Source organism: Phoenix dactylifera, chromosome 11 (assembly GCF_051530095.1).
Source record: "Phoenix dactylifera cultivar Ajwa chromosome 11, Ajwa_hap1_PhDact_Kaust_v1.1, whole genome shotgun sequence".
Classification (NCBI taxonomy): Eukaryota; Viridiplantae; Streptophyta; class Magnoliopsida; order Arecales; family Arecaceae; genus Phoenix; species Phoenix dactylifera.
The window spans coordinates 18,380,791-18,386,266 of NC_143200.1; the positions used below are offsets into that span (position 1 = coordinate 18,380,791).

Sequence of the window (5,476 nt, forward strand, 5' to 3'; positions counted from 1 at the left end):
AAGAAGCCAATTTACAATGTAAACGAGTAAAAACTTACTCAAAGCTTGAGATCAGCAACCCAACTAAAACGAATTTCAAGCATTAGAAACCGCATGCACCTATGATTCCAACCACAATAAGAACCCCTAGGTCTCCGCTGAAGTCAAACAACCTCGAAGACGAGCCTGGTTCAAAGGAGTTTGTAGTTCTTTTGCAAGATCTGCACCGTTGCATCACATGAGGCTTCTATTGTATAACGTAAAACAATTCAGGTGGACTCGTTTGGTAGGTAACCAAGAAACAATGTCCAGCCAGCACTAGCTGTAAACTTACATAAGAGCAGCAAAATAGAATATTATAAGCAGCAGCAAGCAGACTGGAAAAACCTCCACAAAAAGACATCCAAATTGACTTCTTGTTTAGGAGAAACACCACATAATAATACATCCATGAAGAAACTGCCAGGAAACAAGGACAACCGAGCCAGCCATCCCTAGAAACAAGGCAGCTGGCAAGCCAAGAAATATTGAAAGACACAAAACATTCTGAACCGCATCATGATACCTTGAAGGATTAGCATCATTTCATGAACACATACTAACCCATCCATAATGCTCAAAAGCAGATGTACATAACTTTTTCTAATTGTTTATTTTTAATAACCACTTCTAATAAGACATAACTGATAGTGAACCAAGACAAGAAAGATATATACAAAAGCACGGCCACCTCCACCTCGTTCCTCGTCCACAAATCACCCCCTTGCCAGCCCCTAACCATGATGGTCTTATTCTCAAAACCCCCTTCTCCATTCTTTACACCTAGAAAGGGCACAACAAACAACTGCAACCCACAGACAACTATCCTCTCTATTCTCTAAATCTAATCTCCTACTCAAAACTGGCAAGAAGCACCCAGCCTCTGCCACTGCCTCTGGCCAGCAGCTCCACACTTCCGGCCACGAAATGCTCTATGCAGCAGCTCCTTGAACTTCTCAAGGAACAACCCCCATTCTTCCTCTCCCATGTCTGCCAGTTTCACAAAGCTCGCGGTTGCAGGCAGCTCCTTTGCACTCCTGCTCCCACTCTGAAGTCCACTGCCACTATTGTTAGTTCTAACTGTAGTATCATTCCCTTTTGGAACACCACCTAGATACTGCAGAGTTTTTTCAGCAAGGCTCACACCCTTCAATGATGTAGACAGCTTTGAAACATTTGGAAACTGATTGCAAGCAGGCGGGAAGCAAGGAACTTCTTCCACATTGCTCTTTTCATTGCTATAATTGTTTTCCTCCTCTTCCAATCTCTCCTCTAATTTTGAAAGCGGGTTTCGGGAACCCCCTCCCTTGAACCCAAAATTGTAGGATGGTGGTGTTCTAGGCATCACTGGTTCATCTTCACAATCAATGTCAAACTGGATTAGATCGTCACCAACCGGTTCAGCTTCTGGAGAAAATGCCTCTCTTTCAGCTACTAGCCTCCTTGCCTCAATGCATACAACCTCCAACTCGCTAGGCTCTTCTTCCATACCCCTGAACTCCCTGCTCATCATCTCACCAATCTCTGCCAGGCAAAGCCCAAATGCCGCTGCTTCCTTGAGAAAAATTGTGGAAAGGACCAAAACCCTTAGACATGCTTCACGGATCATAGGCAGCTCCATTCGAAGCATGTCAGAATCTCTAACTGGATCAAGATTTGCAATGTAGTCAAGCTCGTCCTCAGAGAAAGGTATTGATGCCTGTGGCCAGTGGATCCATTCAAAATAAGGATCCTCCAAGCTCTCTGGCAGGCAGAGGCCATGATCTATTGGAATGAGTTCTGTCTGAGCCCCAAATCTACCAGTTCCACCAACAAGCTTCCTCACCAGAAGGTTCCCTGCATGTCTATCTGTGTTGAAGATTCTAATATCAAGTATACCAATCCTGTGCACAGCTGCAACAGGAAAGCTAGAGGTCCCGTGATCACTAGCATCGAAGTCATGAGGGATAAACTGCTGAAATGACGCAATCTTGCTGACAGCTTGAGACCTGTCATGAGCCTTACCATTTGCATAGTTGACCCCATCATTCACATGGAAGACTGAGTGGGTTATCTTTACAAGGATTGTTGGGGGAACATTGGCAAAATGATCATAGTCCAGGAGGTATGCAGCAACCTCCCTAAACCCTGTCTCACCAACCCGCACGGACCTTTTCAGGCCTGGTTGGCCAAGGGCTTTCCCGATGAAACCTTTTGGATTATTCGGTGCAAATGGCTCCTCATCTGTAGGCTTCACAATAGCAATGCTCTCACCTCTGCTGTTCCTGAAGTAGTAGGCACCCCCAAGCCCACTGTGAACAGGGATGGGTTCAACACCACTTTTAATAGCTTTCACTACATCCTTGACAAGCTGTTTTGTTCGCGAGCAGTAGCTTGAGCACCCTAAGATTTCAATTGGCCCACTCCGATCTCTCTGCTGGAGTTCCTTTCCAGTTGGGGAGAGACATGGGGTGGAAGAACTCCTGTGAAGGAAATTCCTAGTGAGAAGTAATGGGGAATCATTCCGAACACCAATAAGATCATTTTTCAACACTCGATCACCAAATGTAAGTGAGCTCTCCTCAATGGGCACATTAAGGGCCACTTGCAACCTCTTCTTTACAGTGTGGGCGTTGTCTCCGCGGTCCAATTCAATACCCACGACACAGCCAGTGTCAGTTTGGACAAACACACGTCTCCTCCCTGCAGGCCTTCCCTCACTTGTTTTGTTCCCATGGTATTCACTGCTGAGAGTGCGGTTGAAAACTGCAACTGCCATCTGGGTCTGGACAGGGCTGTCCAAGTTAGGAGACATAAAATAGGGAAGAGGGTGTTGAGAGGTTATCACCGTCGGGGTAGCAGAGGCTCTTCTTCTTCCTTCTCTTCTCTCTTGAGCACACGCCAAACACCAAGGCCGACGTGGTTACGAAGAGAGGAAGATGTGGATCACGATCGATCATGTATCAACTATATTGCTATCAGATGGTGACCATTGGCCTCACAAAAGAAGAAGCTGAAAGCAAGTAGTGATGGAATTGTAGGTGGAGATGGCGTGCCTCTCCTACAATGGAGAAGCCATCTTTTCAGATGATGGATGAATCAAATGAACCGAACCTTGGAACACAAAATGTTTAAGAATTATAATTATTAGCACTACAAAATTTATATCTCATGATATATTAAATTCCGGACATTGACAATCATATAATTTCAATAAATAATATAAACATTTTTTAAAAAAAAGTTTTGTTTTTTCATGAAATGAAAATTGGTTGGTTGAAAAAGGAAGAATAAGGGGTAAAATGGAAATAAAAGAATTAAAAAAACATCTTTTTACGTTATTTTATGGTATAAATAAAAGGAAGCCAGTGAAGAATAAGATAGATCATTGAGTGACTGGTGTAGTAGTGTCACCACAGACAGCCAAAAAAGGGAGAGGTTGAATATTAATTACACAGCATGAATCACTTGTGGATCTGCGAACAAAATTTAAATGGGTAAAAAAAAACTCAATACATTAAAGATCCTTCTTTTTTGGTTAATAATCCATCAATGATCTAAAACAGAAAAAGGCCCCGAAAATGCAAAGAAACCCCCCTTTTGTTCAAGCCTCTGTTCGTAGCGGAAGGCAACACTCCAAAAGAAAAAGAAAAAGACGCAAAAGATGACAAACAGCCATACCACAAAGAGATTAACGACGCAAATGTATGTTGCATATTCCACCCATAATCCAGAATAATGACAACATGGGAGGAATGAGGAAGAGAGGGAGGCGGTGGGGGAGAGAGAGAGAGAGAGAGAGAGAGAGAGAGAGAGAGAGAGAGAGAGAGAGACCTCTATTGATATCGTTGTTGAAGACATTATAAATTTTTAATAAATAAAATTATAAATAGTCACCGAAGAACTACGAATTTCACAAAAGAAAAAAACACCCGGAGATATTCCGCGGAATCATACAAAAGGATGGCAAACATAAATATTTAGTGATTACATTACAATAACGGATGCAAGAATCACAGTTACTTCACCGAAAAAAAAGAAGAACACCCGAAGATATTCCGAGAAATCAAACAAAAAGGATGAAAAACATAAACACTTGGTGATTACATTAAACTAGAAAACTCTTTTTTTTTTTGGTACCCAAGAAAAAGGAATTTTGTGCACAAAAATAAAGAGGAACTCGTGCACATTTTCTCAATCATTTCCCAAATTTCCGGGATCGATACCTTTGCTTCTCTTGCGACCAACATACTAAAATTATTTTTCAAAAAATGAAAAATTTAGGGAAAAAACGAACGTGTTCATTATCAGATTAACAAGTCACCGGAGTAATCGTTCAAACTAATTATAGTTTCCAAACTCAACGAATCAAATCAAACTCTACCATCTGCAACCGTTAATCAAAATTAACCCCGCCAGAGTCCAGAATAATCCTCAAAAATCACCAAAAAAATCCACAACACCAACATTGTAGCAGTCCGTGCACTTCGAGAACGATCGAAAGGGGGAAATGCGAAAATATTTCAGAAAGAAATCGTTCTTAGACCGATTCCCCTTCACTAGAACTAAACACGAGAACGATTCCCAATCCAACTCACCAAAGTCGCAGATCTGGTCAGGAAGCAGACCAAGCGCGACCGGATAACGCTGACCGCCTCCCCGCCAGCGACGCGACGACGACCGCGATCCACGGCGCAGATCAGATCATACGGTCGAGCCAACGGCTCAGATTACCACAACACCCCAGATCTCTCACTCTCCCTTGCTCGCTCGCTCCCCCCGAATCTTCTCTCCTTGTAGCACCCCAAGCGACCGTCCGGGTTAAAAAAAAACAGCCGTGGTTAAACGACCCATCGATCCGTCCGTTTTTCTTGGGTCACCTTCTCGCGCTTCGATCATTCGAAGTCTCTGGAAGAGGGCATGGATACCGTCCGATGCGCGAGAGGGGCAATCTCGCCGTCCGATCTTCGCCACGACTCACGTACGGCGAGCGTGAGGGACGGTGCCGTGGAAGCAAGTCATTGGCTCGTTTGCGGTGACGTTATGCTTTTCTGACGCCTGCTCGCCGGTGCTGCTGTGCGAGAGGGGGGCAGCGTCTGGCGTTCGGGATTTCCGTGCGATCCCAGATCTGCGCTTCCGGACGAAGTTGCCCATCATCATTGTTCAAATAACAGAAATAACCAACCACGCGAGGCTGTCCATCCTCACCGTCCAATCTGCACATCGTCGACCGGATGGACAATGAGATCAGCACTCTCGATGGACTGATCCATAGTGGTGATGGCGTAATTATGCGGAATTACGAGGTCAATTCCGGCGTAGTTGTACGTTTTCCTTTCTCGTTGTAGGGATAAGAATAAGAATAACACTACTCCGGTCAGCCAGAAGCAAGACTGGTAAGGTCATTTTGGGAATAAAAGTTCATCATCCTGGCGATGGGTTGATTCTGACCGTCTGATGAATGGACTCTCTCATTGTC

At 44.1% G+C, this 5,476-nt stretch overlaps 1 pseudogene across 2 annotated transcripts; it reads right to left on the reverse strand.

Moving 5' to 3' along the window:
- Positions 1-608: 608 nt before the first annotated feature.
- Positions 609-5,135, reverse strand: LOC103721296 (phosphatidylinositol 4-kinase gamma 7 pseudogene; annotated as a pseudogene). 2 transcript variants are annotated; one of them, XR_015971220.1, is made up of 2 exons: positions 4,596-5,135; positions 609-3,058 (listed from the first exon to the last, which is right to left on the reverse strand). The product of XR_015971220.1 is annotated as a phosphatidylinositol 4-kinase gamma 7 pseudogene, transcript variant X1 (transcript). The 2 variants fall into 2 exon arrangements; XR_015971221.1 differs by having other exon boundaries at positions 609-3,111; positions 4,596-4,840.
- Positions 5,136-5,476: the final 341 nt, after the last annotated feature.